Below are 19,521 nucleotides of genomic sequence, written 5' to 3'. Positions count from 1 at the left end.
TGTCTTGTCATAGCATCCCCCTTTTTTTGGTGTACATTTTTAAAAACTGAAGGTTTTTTCTAAGAAAGCAGTCTTCACCTTGCCTCTCGATGGTTCATGGTATAATATTTTTTTTTTATCTTTGTGTATGTCGCATGCAGTTTTCCCATTACTTTCAAAATTGTCCCAAAATTTTTCGTAAGGCACATTTGGTCCACAGTTACATTTTTAAGACGTGTACCTCAGTATTTCTGAATTGTTTTCGTTACATCTTGAACCACCTCTAACACAAGAATTCTCAAACTTACATTAAATCTTCAATTATTGCATCATTAATCTCTGATCTCTTTGCTCCTCTACATACAACAGATTTTGAAAATACCCTCCCAACCAACCAAAAACAACATTCACTTCAGATAGCATCTCACCATTTGCATCGTTTATTCTGGGATCTATTTGTTCATTAGCTGTTTTCACTACATTTACTTTACTGTAGAACATATTATTCTCCCTAAAATTCTTGTTCACCTTTTCCCCCCTCCATATATACTAATAGCTCTGAATTTCTTTCATGCTTTCATTTTGACTACCCCAATCTTCCTCATTTAATTTCTTATTTACCTTTTCTAAATTCTTCCATTTCTTCATATTTTTCCTGACTCAGTTTTCTGTAAAAGAAAACCATTGAGATGGCGTTGTCTGTCCGTCCGCACTTTTTCTGTCCGCCCTCAGATCTTAAAAACTACTGAGGCTAGAGGGCTGCAAATTGGTATGTTGATCATCCACCCTCCAATCATCAGACATACCAAATTGCAGCCCTCTAGCCTCTGTAGCTTTTACTTTATTTAAGATTAAAGTTAGCCATGGTCGTGCGTAAGTTTAAAATTAGCCATGATCGTGCGTATGGCACAGCTATAAGTGCCAACAACACAGGCCACCACTGGTCTGTGGCTGAAAGTTTCAGGGGCCGCGGCGGAGAGTTTCATACAGCATTATACGCTGTACAGAAAACTCGATTGCGCCGAAGAAACTACGGCGCCTGTTTTACTTGTTTTGTCCTAAAACATGGCACTTTACAAAATCATCTTTTCCTAATTCTTCTATCTGTGTCTTTTAGCTTAGCCTAAATTTCACTCGGCTTAGTTTCAGTTACAGCCACACTCCCCTTCTCCAACGTAATCTCATATCTAATTGTCTGTATATCTGAACTTTCGATCCAGCCATAGTTTGATTATATATAACTTCATACACTTCTTTTTACACCATTCTGTTCATTATCTCTTCTCACCAGGAAAAAAATACTCCTATTTAAACCTTCTCTTCTCATTACATTCATGGATAGATTAAATTAGCTTTCCATATTTAAAGTGAAGCTATAATGAAACTAAACCTTCCATAATATTGGTCTGTGGGCACTGTAAAAAGCCTTCTCATAATCAAGAAAAGATAAGCAGAAGAGAATTTTTAAATTACATGTCACTGTAGAGTATGTCTTAACACCAGCATTTTATCTGTGCAACTGTTGCCTTTTTAAAACCAGCTTGTTCATCACTAAGCTTTTTATCAGTTTCTTTATCAAGCCTGTTGAGAATAAGCATAATTAATATTTCCCTTACAACTGATGCAGGTATAATACCCTTATAGTTCGAACATTCAGTCAGCACTTTTGGTATGACTTCCAATTCCCAATCATCAAACTTTGTCTCTTCATTTCATATTCTGCAAAGTCTAGTTATTACTGGAGGTATATCACATTTCACTTCAGCTAAAATCAACTCTGCAGTGATTCCATCATTACTTGGTGTTTTCCACCTTCTAGGATTCTTTATTATTGATTCCTTTTCAAAAACTGTAAATTCATTTATAAGTACATTGAGTTCTTCCCCAGCTTTTGGTATTACAGTCAAATTACCCACTCTTATCTCTTCTTGACCTCGCAAAAATATTCTAACCATCATTGTTGTTTTTCTTCTTATGATGTTGTTATTGACCCATCTCTCGTTTTGAGTGGTATTTTCCTTTTTTTATTTATACCTTCGGGTGGTCCATTAATAATTCTTTGGTCTGTTTCATTTCTTGACTACGTGGCTTTGTCAGCATTAACAGCCTGTTTGTCCAAATATCCTCACTTATTTCCTCGTGATTTTATATGCGATATGTGCAAATGTATACTGTATACATATGTGAGCATGTGTTAAGAATTGGAAGGGTAACGCCATCTTGTGATTGCCAGAATGTATACTTTATACATACTACTGTATATGTACATGTGTTTAGAAGTGGAAGGGTAATGCCATCTTGTGATTGCCTGAACTGAATCCTTGTAGTTAAATAAGACTTGAAGGTAGACAACAAAACATTCTTGAAGATACAACAAAACTGTCCTATGTCAGTAGGAAAGAATGGCATGGAGTACAATTAAAGGTGTAATTAGTTGAAATGACCTTTACAAAATGTAGATTTTACATAATGTCATTAAAAAGTCCCCTTCATAAATGGTATAAGAAATTTAATGTGGTTATGCGAGCGAACTCTTACAGCTTTAGGCTACCACAAGTTTCAAATACTCGTATATGCAAGAACAGACTGTGAAGGAGGCCGTTCTGTAAAGAGGGTATCATGCCCATTTTCTTGGGGCACTCACGAAAAAAAATCTGACAGAAGATCCCTTTGAAGAAGTGTTTCAGTAGGATATCTTCCAACGATGGTTTAAGTCATAATTACCGTTGTCAAGAGAAAGGAAACCATTCCGGCTAGTGTCTAAAAGATAAGAAGTTGCAGAAATTCGTGCAGGAGATCAGTATAACAATATCTGTTGTACGAAAGATCTGAAACATGCGATGTTAATATCTTCTTCTCTGCAGATATAGAAAGCCATAGAGCAATTCCTTATTGTTCTGACGATATTATATATATATATATATATATATATATATATATATATATATATATATATATATATATATATATATATATATATATATATATATATATATATATATATATATATATATATATATATATATATATATATATATATATATATATATATATATATATACATATATATATATATATATATATATATATATATAGAGAGAGAGAGAGAGAGAGAGAGAGAGAGAGAGAGAGGAATAATTTCTGTGCACAAGAAATCATGCAATCGAAATTAACACGCATTGTCATCAAATAATCGGGGCGATCAATTAGTCTTATGAGGTTGACTGATTAATTAATTCTTAGTTTTCCTTGGATATAGTCTCCTGCCAAGGTGATTACCCCTTTTGAATTTTGCATTCAGGAGGGATTGTAAAATGTAAAATCCGGTGAAAGCAGCTGCTGCAGACAACAGCAGCCGTACCGAATTGACAAATCACCTGCTCTCTTGGGGACCAATATTCAACCTATTAGGGTCCCCTGCCACACTCGCAGATCAACAAACGCAATCGTCAGCTGGATGGAGCCTATGTCTCGACCAGTGGGTAGCTAAAATAATCTCTTCATGCCTCAATTTCTTTATTCTCAACTTCTTATAATGCTTCAGTGACTTTCAGAGACATTTGCTGCAAACAAACAGCTTACGTCAGTTTATTGTACAAAAAAATGCATACTTAGTTCTACAAACAATAAATCCATAATAAACCAGTTGTTTCATTTACGCACAAGTCACTTATACTCACATATGGCATCCCCACATAGGCTACCAGTAATCACAACAGGCCCTAGGACAGCACTCCGCCCAAATATCTAAAACACAAAATAATCCCAATAAGAAATAAACCTACTATGTGAAATAACGACCAAAATTTCTGTGACCAAATGAAACTCCTACGATCATGGCAAACGCTACATGGATTACATTACACACAAACAAACACATGACACATTCCACAAGTCATACACAATCGATCAAATTCACTCGTACAAACAATATAATAAAATAACGATAGAAAAAATCAAATGAACGTTTCAAGTCCATTATGCTCGGAAATTCATTGTACATCAGATCACAAGCCAAACACAAATACTAGATCATTTTATGATACAAATTCATTGTGATAAGAAAGTTTCTATTAAATAATGATATTTGAATAAGCCACTTTTCCAATATCTATTTTGTAACATTCAATATCTTCGATTCATGTGTCTATCTGAATATATCGTAGTTACAGTTTCAAAATGGTATTCTTAAAATTCGTGTCAAATTAGAAAACAAGAAACTTATTGTTAAATGGCAAACTTACCAGTTCTTATATCATTACTAAATTTTGCCAGTAATTTACTTCCAAATGATTACAAGTTACTTAAGTAAGTGGAAGGGGCCTGCGCAGAATCTTACACTGCCCCATATTAAGTGAGGCACTTAATCACTTACAAGATCCTGCAGCACAATTATGGGCAGCGCATGGCTTACACCCTTCACTACACTCCACTTGGCACAGAGTTCACCTTCGAGGAGGATGCACATCTTTGAGACGGGTCTTATGCACTTCCCGGTCTCTGCCTTCAGGCAGGCGCTGCACACACTTCCATCAGCACTGCAGATGTCCTTGATGACTCTTGCCAGAGGCCAAGTACTTCTCGGTCCCTTCTCATCCAAGGCGAGGACCATGTCGCTGTTCTGTAGGTCTCGATGTCTGGTAGTCCACCGTTGATGTTCTTGGAGGAGGGGCAGGTACTCCCTTGTCCAGCGCCTCCAAAACAGGTCTGAGAGGTACTGGACTTGCCTCCAGCAGAGACATGAGTACTGATCGGTGCTGGCAGTACTTGTGATGGGGCCCGGAGATCCTTTGAGGTTGAGGAGCATGTTTGGGGTCAGCGGCAACAAACAGTCGGCATCATCTGTGATGCAAACCAAGGGTCCGCTATTCACAATGGCTTCAACTTCACAGAAGAGGTATTGAGAGAGTCATCCGTTAGTACCTGTTGCTGAAAGATGCCTTTCAGCATTCTTCTGATGGAGCCGATTTGATGCTCCCATATACCTCCCCAGTGAGATGAGTACGGGGGATTGTACTGCCAGGAGATGCCCTTCATTGCCAAGGCATCATTGATGGTGGTCTGGTTCAACTTCTTGAGTTCTTCATGAAGTGTTGCATCTGCACCGACATAGTTGGTCCCATTGTTGGACCTGATGGACTGGACAGGACCACTCCTGGCCACGAACCTCCACAATGCATTGAGAAACGCATGTGCCTCCATGGAGTTAGCCATCTCAATGTGGATAGCTCGAGAAGTGAGGCAGATGAAAAACACCCCTTATCTCTTCACCTCAGACCTCCCAGTCTTCACAAGGAAGGTTCCGAAGCAGTCAGTGGCACTCCTTGTGAAGGCTGGCTCCCCTGGGAAGAGTCGGTCCAGAGGCAGATCAACCGTCTTCTGGGTGATGGGGCATGCGCAGATAGCCCCGCACCTCACCTAGCTTCTCACCACCAAACAGGCTACTGCGTTCGCTTGCACTATCCAGAATCTTTGGTGAAGATCTGACAGAAGGAAGTTCTGACCGCAGTATCCCAGCTTCTCTTGCTGCCATCTAACTAGCAGATGGACTGCTGGTGATGTCTTGGTCAGGATTATAGGATGGGTAACACTCTTGTTGCAGGGTGCATGCTGAAGGCAGCTGCCCACATGGAGAACACCTACACGAAAGATAGGCTTCAGCTTCACAATCTTGCTGGTCGTCACTATCTTTCATTTGATCTCTTGGCCGTAGCAGCCACCTCTCTGGGGAAGGCTTCCCTCTGTGTGAGCTTCCAGATGATGTTCTCTGCTGCAATCAGCTCCTCAGTGCACAGGCAATCACCAGAGGCATTGGTGTGTCTTCTTGGTAGGAGTCACCGCATCCAGGCAATGCAGCGCACGAACTACGACACTTTGAGAAGCATTTTTACTTGCTTGTCGCAGAGCAGTGGTGTTCGCTTGACTTCTGGGTCGTCCTTCAGGGTACCGATCTTCACGTGGCCTGGAGTTGCAGGCCACAATGACTCTGAACCCGCAAGGGATGCTGGTCCCTGAAACCACATCTTTGATGTCAGCAGCGAGTCAGTGTTGATTCCTCTGGTAGCCAGGTCTGCTGGGTTTTTGGCTGTGTCCACATACCTCCAGGCAGTAATGGGAGTCAGCTCGCGTATCAGGTTGATGCGATTTGCCACGAACGTCTGGTAGCGCACCTTGACATTGAAGAGATACTTGAGGACCAATGTAGAATTGCTCCAGAACACTGATTCCTCAAGCTCCAGGCTGAGTTCTTTGTATAGCTTGTGATCCATGCGTGCTGTCACGACCACTGCAGTCAAGTGATGAAGTTGGTAGGCCTTCACAGGTCTGAAGGCTGGTGGGATGAAGCTCATCAGGATCTTCAGGGCTTCTAGATGCAGCAGCTGGTCACACCACGCCTTCCATCTGTGTGTTTTGGCTTCCTACATGGCGACATCCCATCCCAGCTGCTCCCTACACATGTCCTGTAGTAACATCTTGGCAGGCAGCGTGAAGGGCGCGATGAGCCCCTACGGGTCGTAGATGGAGGCCATGATGGAGAGGACACCTCTTATGGCATGTGGTCTTTCTTTCAGGCTGATCTTAAAGGTAAAATAGTCTACCCCCATGGACCATTGGATCCCCAGTCTGTGCCCTACAGGGAGTTTGTCCTTGCTGAGGTCCAAGCTTGTGACGAAGGCATCTCATTTGGACTCAGGCACGGCAGACAGCACATTTCTACTGCTGGAGGTCCACTGGTTAAGTAGCCAACCCCTGTCAGCGCACAGTGAGAGCAGCCCCTGGATGAGTTTCTTCAGGTATTCTTCATCGTCGTGGGCCTTGAGAAGGTTATTGACGTAAAAACTAGTAGTGATGACCCAAGATGCTTCTTCACTGTACTTGTGACCGTGCTTTTCAGCTGTGTGTTGCAGGGCATAGTTCACACAGCTTAGAGGCGACCGCATGCCGAACATGTGCACGCCCATCTTGTACTCTATCCAGTCTTGCGTTGTGTCGCCCTTCCGCCACCAGAGGAAACGAAGAAGGTCTTTGTTTTATATAGGGACCTTAACTTGATGGAACATTTCCTCTATGTTGGCCGTGACAGCGTGCTGGCTGTTCTTGAATCTGAGGAGAGTTCCAACTAATGTTTTCGTCATATCAGGGCCCTGAAGAAGATTTTGTATCTTGCCTTCAGGTCAAAGACCACACAATTCTTCGACTTTGTTGGGTGGCACACAGAATGATGCGGCATATACCATACATGCCCATCATCGCTCTTCAACTTGCTGTTTGGTACAGGCTGCGCATACCCCCTCTCGATATACTTCTCCATGGCAGCTACATAAAATTGCTTGTAGTCGCTGTCTTTCTCGAACTTTCTCTTGAGACTCTCGGCTCGCTGTACAGCCACTTCACAGCTGTTTGGGAGCTTTGATCCATCACGTAGAGGTAGCTCTATCACGTACTTCCCGGATTCCTGGTAGATCAACTGCAAGAACTTGTCGATGAAGATTTTGTCTTCTATGGAATTTTCCATACATGAGTGAATCTAGCTCTCCCAGTAGTCCCAGTTGAAGTGATCTTGAAGGAGATGGCTCACCTCGTCGTTGGTGTTAACAGGTGTCATGTGGTGCATGAGAAGGGCTGACGTCTGACTCATAGACGTCTCAGTACGCCCGAAGGTCACCTAACTAAGGTTGGTTAGGTGTGCTATAGGCTTGTGCTCTTTGGCGCTGCGCTGATCCAGGAAAGAAGCCAGACAGGGTGCTATTCCAGCCGATTATATGCTCCACACCCCTGTAGCTAGGCAGAAGTCTTGGAAGGTAGACATCTTCAAGGTGTGGCCATTGCCTGGCCCACTTCACAAACATCATGTGCTCAGTGGTCACACTTAGCTTTACAGTGATGTAGACTTCTTTGATTAACAGTTGCTTGGTGTCTTCCAGGTCCTCAAGGTGAAGACTGACGAGCTCGTCACACCTGAAGTTTCCACACTGTGTACTCATGACCTGGTTGACACACCTACCCTTCAAATTCAGCTTTTCAACAAGACCTCTGGACACCAGTGAAGACGCAGCAGTGATGTCAAGGAAGGTATAGGTCTTGAGAGAGGTATTGACAGTGACAGACAGGATTTTCATCATTATGCGACCGTCAGGAGCCTGACTTGAGATTGTGGAGAAGGGCAAGGGCACTGGCATAGCAGTGGTGGCTTCTGTACCTGCCGCTCTGCTCCCGATAGCTGGTGCCGCACCTCCTTTAGCCGTCGCTCTACCCCCGGTAGCTGGCACATTAGATGTGGGTGCAGATGCTCTGCCAGCTGCCACTCTTGTAGTCCGTGCAGGCATGCTGGATCGTACTTCTCGGTGGAGCAAGGAATGATGATACTCTGCTCCACAAGTTGAGCATTTACTGTTGTTCTTGTAGCGCCAATGCAAGTATTTCTGCTGGAAACACCAGAAGCAGAGCTCATTGCTGGTGATCATAGTCCACCTGTCATTCACATTCTTCCTTTGAAACTGTCAACAGGCATCCAGCTTATGTCCTGTGTTGCCACAACAGCAGCACTTGAAGCTCAGCTGGGCCATCAGAGTGGAGTGCACTGGGAGCATCTTTGTCTTGCCATGAGTGTTGTTAGAAGGTTTGGCCTTGATGTTGTCGGATGATCTGATGGTACTGCGGGTCTTGGCGACCTCGGCCGCGTGCATGACAAACTCAACGAGCATGCTGAATGATGGTTGGGTGTATACAATCTTGGACACCCACTTCGTAATCAGGTAACCAGCAAGTTTGTTGACAACACTGTTTAGGGTCTCAACCAACTCCATTCTTGTGGCATTCTCACCTAGAGTACACAGCACTTTGTGAAGGTAGAACCCACAGTTGCGTAAGTCGTCTACCTTTCCCACATTGATTTTCTTCCATTCAGACAGCTTCTTCAGATGGGATTCTTCTATGGCATTCTTGCAGGCATAGATATGTCGCAACAGCTCCTATGCCGTATGATAGACTTCAGGCTGTAGACTCATGCATCCTTCTATCATTCGTTGTGGCGCACCCTTTAAATGGTCGTATAAGTAGGCAAGTCTTCTCTGTGGGTTATCTGTGTTGGCTTCCACAGCCCAAGCGAAGGAGTTGCTGAATCACACGAATTTAGTGGCGTCGCCCTCAGATTTTTCTGTTCCCGTTATTGGAAGATGCTGGTTTCTGTTGTATTCTTGTTGTGCAGCTAGCATCTAACTAAGAACTTGAGTAAGTCCTGTTGTAGCTTGACTGTCATTAAGTCGAAAGTTTGAGCCTCCTGTAAGCTTCGCAGGAGGTGGTGGTGAAGTATGAACGCTGTGGAAGGGTGCCACAGATGGATTCAGGGCACTGGCGTTGTGCGTGCCTTCCCCCGCTTCAGGTACGGCCGAGAGTTTGGTTGTAAACAGTCCCATAACGTTCACAGGGCCATCAATGAACAGAGTCGACGCCCAGGCAACTGTAGGATGCGTCATGGCAGCTGTAAACGCTGTTTACATCCCACCAACGAACATAACAGTATTGGTAACATTGGCAATCTTTGTTGCACCCTTGGTGTCCTTTGTTACACCTAGTGGTTCATGCGCGGTGTTCCAGTTCTCAACCTTCTCATGTGAAGAGATGTGAGGTAAGCCAAACTCCAATCGTCTTGAGCTGCTTGAAGAGCAAGCCCCAGAATGCACAGAACCGTTTCCCTTAGACGTTTGACCTTAAATTTTGCTTCAAATATCTTTCTTTCCTCTTCCTGTCTCTCAAGCCTGTCCTTTTCTTCCCTCTCTTCTCTTTCTTTTCTGGCCTTTTCTCCCCTTTCTTTTCTTTATTCTTTCTCCCTTCTCACCCTTTCATTTTGTGCATTTATAAACATTTGTCATTCGAGTTCTTCTTCGGCAAGTAATTGAGATCTGCAGCTGAGCAATGAAATTTTACTGCTTCTTGATTTTCTACGCTTAACGTCTTCTGACCCTTTATTTAAGGCCATAGCAACAGACTTCTCACTGTCGTATTTAGACATGTTGTACGTTGTACCGTCTCAAATATTCAAACTGTAAGCCAAGACATGTCTTGATTTGTTCATTTACAGCACACAGCAACAGAGCATCTTTAAACCACCCACTCAACAGGGTACATATCAAATTGTAAAATCTGGTGAATGCAGCTGCTGTAGACAACAGCAGCCATACCGAATTGTCAAATCTGCTCTTTGGGGGACCAATACTTAACCTATTAGGATCCCTGACGGCACTCGCAGATCAACAAGCGCCGAGTGCAGATCAACAAGCGCAATCGTCAGTTGGAGGGAGCCTATGTCTCGACCAGTGGGTAGCTAGAATAATCTCTTCAACCTCAGTTCCTTTATTCTCAACTTCTTATAATGTTTCAGTGACTTTCAGAGACATTTGCTGCAAACAAACAGCTTACATCTACAAACAATAAATCCATAATAAACAAATTGTTTCATTTACGCACAAGTCACTTATACTCACATATGGCATCCCCACATAGGCTACCAGTAATCACAACAGGCCCTAAGACAGCACTCCGCCCAAATATCTAAAACACAAAATAATCCCAGTAAGAAATAAGCCTACTATGTGAAATAACGACCAAAATTTCTATGACCAAATGAAATTCCTACGATCTTGGCAAACGCTACATAAATTACATTGCACACAAACAAACACATGAAACACTCCACAAATTATACACAAGCGATCAAATTCACTTGTTCAGACGATATAATAAAATAACGACAAAAAAAATCAAATGAACGTTTCCAGTCCGATATGCACGGAAATTCTTTGTACATCAGATCACAAGCCAAACACAAATACTAGATCATTTTATGATACAAATTCATTGTGATAAGAAAGTTCATACTAAATAATGATATTTGAATAAGCCACTTTTCCAATATCTATTTCGTAACATGGCTGAAACACTTTTTAGAAGTAGATGAACCTTAGCACATGGTTATAAATATTAGCAGATACCTCTGTCAATTTGAAACAATCCGAAGATTATTTTCGCCAAAACATTAAGATTTTTGTGTAACAAAGTAATATTAAAACTCGAGTTTGATTATTTCAGAGAAAACCTAAAAATATAATAGCAATTCAGTTTACACATGCCGAATGTTTTAGTGACTCGTTGCTTAAATGAATTGCATAAGTTTGTTCTTGTCTTTGTTATTTCAGTGAATGTACATAGTAATTGACAATAAAGAACGTTTAAAATCTGATAATCCGCAATTATTATAGTGTTTCCTCTCTTTGACAAGGGGTGAACGTCTAATGAACATGTCAGTTTTCATTAAATTATTAACTTTTTGAATATACTTTAAAAAATATTTTTGCCCAAAGCATCATTCCCTTTTATTTTTTGGTGTTAAGCTGATATGTTCGAAGGTCAAAGACAGTAAGTCTTTCTGTCTTCCACTCTTTGGTAACCCGTACATGATTTTCCTCATAGAGAGAGAAAGACTTCATATTCAGATGCGCTGGATATTTCGACAGAACTTTGTGAGCATTTGATTTGAGTTACCAGAAAATCAATTTTTGTGGCCATTTCCTCGGGAGGTACATGAACGTAGTATGCTTCATTTCCCTTGAATGACATAATGGCAGCATTTAAAATCACTTCAATGGCTGCAAATCTTGTCTCCCTCGCGTAATGACAATTGTCAACTCTGACGTGACGGCTTCGTTTGGACGGTAGCCAGAACTGTGTCACTCCAGGTCACTGTCAATTCAAGGGCCATAGTAACGAGACGTGTGATTTTCTGGGAAGAGGTATTTTTGAGGTGCTGACAGGTTTTTCATGTCCTTTTTTTAAGACTGGAAAGGAGCGGAGAGGTTTGTTTGAAACAGAAGCCGTATGAAAAAAAGTAGGAAATTTTTGAAAAGGAAGTTAATTTTAGGTCAAGAGAATGTAAGAAAATTTCGCGTAACTTTAAGAGACATTATGAAAGTTTGTCAATTATGAAATTTCATGAAAGGTTTGTAGAGTATTCGGAAAAATAATGTATGATACATTATAATCTTGACTGAGGCCCTAAAAATTTATTTATAGCTTCATGAAAGGACGTAAATAATGTGTACCTTATAGCTTTAACAGAAATCTGAGAGACATGTTTATCCATCAAAAGTAACATTAGACATTAATTTCACTAATGAGATGGAAAGAGTTAGAAAACAGTCCTTGAGCTGTTTCCTTTCCAATATTTTCTGCTCGATGTTGAACTTATAAGGGTATTTTTATTGATATATGACAAGACTGTCTTGGCCCTCCTCTCATTGTTTCGCAGATTTTTATTGCTATTAAGGCAACTGAAATTTGTTACCCTTTGTTTGCCTGAAGGGTATTGAGAGATTCGGGTTTTTGCCTTTGCCGGAAGAGATTCCTTTCAAGTTGACCTTGTGATCAACGATTGTTCAGGTCTTTTGTCTGTCACACCTCACTTGCCAGGTCAAGAGTCTTTCATCCTTGAGCTGTAAAGAATTCGCCACCGGGTGAAAGCCACTTTATAAAAAAATTCTTGTGACTGTAATCCTAATCTCATATATATATATATATATATATATATATATATATATATATATATATATATATATATATATATATATATATATATATATAGTATATAAAAATATCAACACACAATTGCGTGTGGAACAGAAATAAATTTCTGACTCGCATCAGGATCGAACGTCTATAACTTGTGTACCCAGGTGGACAGTGGTCTCGTCTTTCAGTTGAAAGACCTGGGTGATCCTAATGTGAGCCAGAAATTTATATATATATATATATATATATATATATATATATATATATATATATACATACATACATACATACACATACACACACACACACACACACACACAAACCCCCACCCACAGATTACCGTTAGAACCCATCCGGCAGTACCTTCATAATTTTGACTGCTAGGTCATAGTTGAACTTTCCATGCAGAAAACGTCCACATTTCCCGCTTTATAAGCCAGCACCAAGGGCTCATTAATAAAGCACTGAAATCCCATGTGTACACTGTACCGCTCACCGCTATCTAACGCACTTTCGTTTCCTAGATACCAAGGCCTTTCAGTTCCAATATTCTTCCATATGAAGCACTGACTAAGTTTTCCTCTCATTCCTTGTAATACTTCTGAATTATACACCCCTTTCTCCGATCTATTGCCATTCATTCTTTCCATATGACCAAAACGTCTTAAAACACTCTGATCCAACTTGTCGCCTATGCTACGTTTTTTACCATTTCTATTTCCTTATTTCGCACCCTTTTGATCCTTTTTATGCCGTACATAATAAACAGTTGATCTTCACTTCCATAAAACCGAGTTGACTCAAGAATCCCATCTCACATTCCAGCGGTAGCTTTCATAGACACTACAAATCTGAAATGTTTTGAAAACCTCCTGCTACCTTTCTTGGGTCGTTTACGCTCTGTTGCAATTTTTCTATGATTCCTTTGTCACGCATTGCATCTACTCCCAAGTACCCAAATGAATCAGCCACTTCCATCCTTCCTCCATTCCTTGCTTCTTTCCATTTACCATCAGAACCTGATTCTTACTCTCATTCACTTTTCATGTTTCTCATTTTACTAACACGCAAACTTTTTCTGTAGATTCATTTGTTTTTCATCCATTATTCCCAGTCAGTACTTTATTATCTGCTAGCATCCGCCATTCCACACTCCATCCACAGCACATCACAGTATCCTGTTACCCCAACTTTTTTGGCTACATGTAATATCCTTATTCTGACTTTTCGGGTCATTCCATCAATAAAGATATTAAACAGCCATGAAGGCTTAATGTTCATTTTTGACTCAGACCCTGTTTTACGCCAAACCAGTCATATCTACAAATTATAACCCACACATTGTTTACATAATGGAAGCTTTCTATTGCCCTTAGCATATTATCTTGTACACTATATATCCTCAACGCTCTCCACTTTGTGTATGTCAGTTCCTTAAATTGTTCCTGGCACTCGTTTGTAATCCATTCATTTCCGGATATCTCTATTCTTCAGTGTATTATTTGCCATTCCTAAGCTCCAGCAGTTACTGTCGTATCCATTTAGTTCTGCTGCTCTTCTGCCTTTCGTATTCATCAAGATGTAAACAAAACTACCTCTCCTCTAGCAGTATCTATCCCTTTGCACCTGGTATTCTAAGATCCATTTGCTCGCTAACCTTTTTCTCCGGATTTACTTCTTATAAAACAGCTCTCAAAGTACTTAATCATATTCACCGACCTGTTTTCATCATTTGCCTTCTTTCTTATTCATTTCATGTGCGCGTATAATATCACCCCTCCAATATTTGTGTTGCTCTCCAGCAGAATGTTTTTATGGGAGGATTCTTTAAACCTAAATCGAATCACTTTTATTTGTGCATTAATTTTTTTTTAGTAGAATGTTAACGGATATGGTACAAGAGTCAAGTTTGTGTAATCTTCTTGAGCCAGTAACTCCCATTAAGATTGTAATCAGAAGCCGTCATATCCTTGAGGGCTTTTTCAGGAATAATGTTATCAGTCCTATTCCTATAATCGTCAGAACATCCTTTATAATATCAACTGAATTTCGAGGAATGGCAAAATTTTCGGAGACATCACCTCCAGAACCCAAAAATCACCCCTAGAATTCAAAACCTGTCGATTTTGCAATGAATGCTATACGTGTTACGATGTCTGGAATGGGAGTCTATGTATCGTTTTATAAGGATGAAATTATTATGGTAAGAGGATCTTACCAGGACCGTATTTACAAGTCTAAGCATGTAGGCAATCCAACTTTGTTTTTCATTCTCCCTTCAAAGAAACCTAACGCTCTTTGATTCCCATAACTGTTTGATTTGTATATCTCATAGCCACGTTTACGGGTAGATGATCGTGATTTTTTTTTTAGAATTATGATGGCTTTCCATTCCTAGTAGTTTTCCTGGATTACGGTTCAGGAGTGACAGACTAAAATGCGAAGGTGATGACAGTAATTTTGCAGTCTAGGACCCATATTTTGAGAAACTGGATAATAAGAATCAAGTTTGGATGGTATTCTAGAGGGCAGCGGGACCCCTTCAGATGTAATTTTTACAATTACATTAGGACTACTATATCAGAACGTGTTGCCGTTTGCTACAGCCATGCCAAAGTCCATGAGAGTAAAATAGAAAAAGGCAGAGTTGACAGGTCAATCCCCAAGTACTTATTACTTCTAGCTATTCATTGGCATACTTGACGTAAGCGCCAACACGGTCCAATGATGATCAATTAAATTAATTTGTGTTGGGTGATGGGATGTGGCCACTTTCGGCTCTTGGTTCTCGAGTTTGATGATGATCACCCCAGCTAATTGTGGTTACACTTGAAGTTGCACTTATAAAACAAAGTGATTTTGTGAAAGGGGCTATTGATGATAGTTGGCACAGACTCTCTCTCTCTCTCTCTCTCTCTCTCTCTCTCTCTCTCTCTCTCTCTCTCTCTCTCTCTCTGCTTAAAGCGATTATGTTGAATATTCATTTTTATCTCCCTTTGACTTTGTTTCTTATGTAAACTTTATATATATATATATATATATATATATATATATATATATATATATATTATATATATATATATATATATATATATATATATATATATATATATATATTCTTATCCGACGTCTTGGCGTGTGCTTTTTGAGCTTTGGTTTCAAAGAATTCAACAGTATAGAATATTCTTCACAGTTTGATTTGCATGTTAGAGTTTTTGTATCTCAATGCAGTATGTTCGACTGATCAGAATTCAATAGTAAAGTGGAATGTTGCTTAGTAGATGAATCTTGCGTTGCGGTTGAGGTGTGTTAATGATTATACGATTAATGTGCATTAGCGATTATAATATTGATAATTGATAAAGCCATATCCAAGATGGACTCGTATGTTAATGAATAACCTGAGTAGGTGGATGTAATTATGTCCAGAGGCAGAGTCGAAGACTGGTAATTGTATGCTATTCCATTAATGAATGATAAAGATTAACCTTATGCTAGAGAGGTATAATAATTCTCTAACGTGGTAGGTGTTATTGTTTCCAGATGGTTGCGCCTTAATGATTAAATCTGCAGATCCGTCGAGGCATTAAATATCTTTATCTGTCAAAGATGCGTATTAGCGACTCCCTTACGCAGTTGGTATTATATGATAACGATTCGATTCCTCTTGAACACGTGGAGCTGAGAGTAGCTGGATGACATAAATCATTTCGAGATTGCTAACCTAAAAGAAAGGATGGAGTGGAATCTAAAGTCGTCCTTTATGTTTCGAGAAGGGAACGTTCTTGACCTTGAGTGGGTCCTGGAGTAGCCCAAGGGCCGCTGGGAGTGCTTCGAGGGTTTTGATTTTGAATTGCATTATTTTTTTTTTTTTTTTTGAAAGTTCTTGTTGTCGCATGGTGCATCTGAAAGATTCCCAGCTTTTTTTATTTATATTTATATATTGTAAGAAACTGATCTTGAGTTGTAAATAGTTCATGGATGCATTATTATTATTATTATTATTATTATTATTATTATTATTATTATTATTATTATTATTATTATTATTATTATATTGGATTTTTTTATAACATTTGAAGTCACAAAATGAGAGTAGTTTCCTTACTTTTATTTATTTCTGGCAACTGCGGGGTAAAAATTGAATGATTTCGTGTAGTAAGCCCCGTCCATACCGGCAAACTTTCCTTGCAAACATTGTTCGCAAACAGTATGTGAAGTGTTTGCTGACTTTTTGCTCAAAAAAGTTGCGTGGTTCACAGGAAGCAACGGACAAAAGTTACATCAGTGTACGCTTTGTGAACGTTGGACTTATTGATAAGCAACTGTAGTTTTGGACGTTTTTTCTGATAATTCGTAAGCAATCATGGTCCTGAACGCTTTAGGACCATTTAGATAATTGGGAAGCAGTCACAGTTGCGGGCGTTTTTGCAGTCATTAGATGGATAAGCAGTCCTCTTTATGAAAGGTTTGCAAACGTCTGAACAGCTGATAAGCAATCGAAGTAGTGGCTTTTTTTAAAACGGGTGATTGATTATGTAATAATTTAGAGTTCAGTCTGAGACGACAGCCAGCCACCAAGTTTGTCATCATGTTTAATGTGTTTTGCATGTGATAATAGAACCATAGATTTACATTAGCGTTTATAATGATTCCGCTACATATTAATAATCATTGTCACTGTCATTCCTCTGTTAACAATCACACTTATGTGGTAAGAATCCTAGTTGTTGCCCTGTTTGTGACAGTGAGGAAAGTGCTATCAGAGCACTCTTGTATATTTTGAAGAGAAATAACGTGAGGTCCCGATTGCGCTTAAAGTTGTACTGATGTAAACGTAGTGATAAGGGAATACTCAAAATGCTCCTTAATGTGCAGCCTCTTGGATGAATACTTGAGTTGTTCCTTAGTGTGCTGGCACTTGGATGAATACTTTAGTTGTTCCTTAATGTGCAGCCTCTTGGATGAATACTTAAGTTGTTCCTTAGTGTGCTGGCACTTGGATGAATACTTTAGTTGTTCCTTAATGTGCTGACACTTGGATGAATACTTAAGTTGTTCCTTGATGTGCTGGCACTTAGATGAATACTTTAGTTGTTCCGTATTGTGCTGACACTTGTGTGAGTGCGTAAGTTGTTCCTTAATGTGCTGGCCCTTGGTTGAGTACTTGAGTTGTTCCTTAATGTGCTGGCACCTGGATGAATACTTAAGTTGTTCCTTAATGTGCTGACGCTTGGTTGAGTACTTAAGGTGCTCCTTAATGTGCTGACACTTGGATTATTACTTAAGTCGTTCCTTAATGTGCTGGCACTTGGATAAATACGTACGTTGTTCCTTTATGTGCTAACACTTGAACGATTGATGTTCATATGCTTTACCGCCAGACTGGAAACAAAAAAGGTCTTATGGTACTGCTCAAGACGAATCATGTGATGATGTGAAAAGACATTTTTATTTTTTTTAATTTTACTTCAGGAAGCAGTCAATATGCATCTAATCAAGTATAATACTTAATGCTATTGATTTCGTTAATTAGATTATTAGTTAGAACGTTTTGTTTAAAAGGCATTTTCCAGCGTACCGTAGATTTGGCTTAAAAAGACTGTAGTTTAAATGCTATATGTCTAGAAACCGGGAAAATTCGTCATTAGAACGTGATTCCCGATATATATAATAAAAGTCTTTTTATCAGGTTTCTGTTTTACTGATTTAAATTATATTGGCTTACTCGTATTTCATCCTGAGCAAAGGCGCTGGCCTTTGGATGTAAAATAACCAACATATCCATCTTGACTTTTGCTTATATTCACTGGCAAATTTGCCAGTCCCCGGGGAGTAGTGGCCATCTGCGTAGGGACAAGGGCCACTAATAAGTGTGTAAGCCTATACTTTCCTCCCTTTGACTTTGTCGAGAATATGAAGACTCCGTTGTCACTTTTATAACTGGTTTTAAGTGTTACAACACACGAATTAGTAGATTGCCTAGAATAGATAATTCATTTGCCAAACAGTCACTGTCTAAACAACTGATCTTTTTAATATGTCAGTTGTTTAATAACAGTTTGCAGTGGGGTGATGGTTGCACTGCATGTTGATTAAACAGAACTTAATTTAAATGCTACATTGTCGGTAATCTGCGCACATCTCGTTGGGATATTCCCATATCCGAAATTTTCTGCCAGCTTTTCTCTTCCTTTTGTTATAATGGGGAAATACTGTAGCCATTTCTTTAGTTTTATTCAGACAGATTTGAAAATTTGCCTGTAAGCGTAGTCTGCAAAGTTGCTGTTTCTCCCAAACAGGTTGGTGCAAGCCATGTGAGTCTTTTCAATCGAATAATACGCAACTTGTAACTGACAGAAGTATATAAAGAAAGAAGTTATTATTTGCATTCCTACTCATTAAATGAATTTTAATGAGCATAAGACAAAACTGAAATTACTTTCATAGTTTATGTAAACAAAAAACTGCAAGTTTTTTTTGCAGCTTTGTTTCATGTTTATATTAGGCATGGAAGACTAAACTGTATCCAGGCCATTACTTGAAATAATAATGTAATAACAATAATATGACTGGAAAAAGTTCTTTCCGATTAGAGGCATTGCTGTGTGATTGTTGCATTTCTTGGGAAACTTTACATGTTTGATCAATACTTGAGAACTGACATATCCAGTAACTTACAATGGCTTTGCGAGACTGTAAATTTACGAAAGCGTTACATGGGTGCTCTTCCAGTTAATCAACAACTCGGCCACCATTTTGAAGTAATGAATTTAGAATCATCATCTGTCGTGTATTCAATACTTTATGGGATATAAAACAGAATGCTTTCGGATATTCAGCCACTCCCATCGGATTAATCTCCAAACCGCATCTTTTCACTTCACTAACTTGTGATCGGAATTTTTATTTGCTACATCCGCGAAAGGAAATTATTCATTTTGTCTAGCGCAGCACAAAGTATGTGCAAAACATTAT

General features: G+C 39.6%; 1 protein-coding gene across 21 annotated transcripts in view; it reads left to right on the top strand.

The window, feature by feature from the left end:
- Window positions 1–19,521, top strand: part of Stacl (Stac-like) — a 566,256-nt gene that overhangs the window by 390,804 nt on the left and 155,931 nt on the right. The gene's annotated exons all lie outside the window — the stretch shown is intronic.

Source organism: Macrobrachium rosenbergii, chromosome 50, assembly GCF_040412425.1.
Source record: "Macrobrachium rosenbergii isolate ZJJX-2024 chromosome 50, ASM4041242v1, whole genome shotgun sequence".
NCBI classification, from domain to species: domain Eukaryota; kingdom Metazoa; phylum Arthropoda; class Malacostraca; order Decapoda; family Palaemonidae; genus Macrobrachium; species Macrobrachium rosenbergii.
This window is presented reverse-complemented; position numbering and strand designations above follow the sequence as displayed.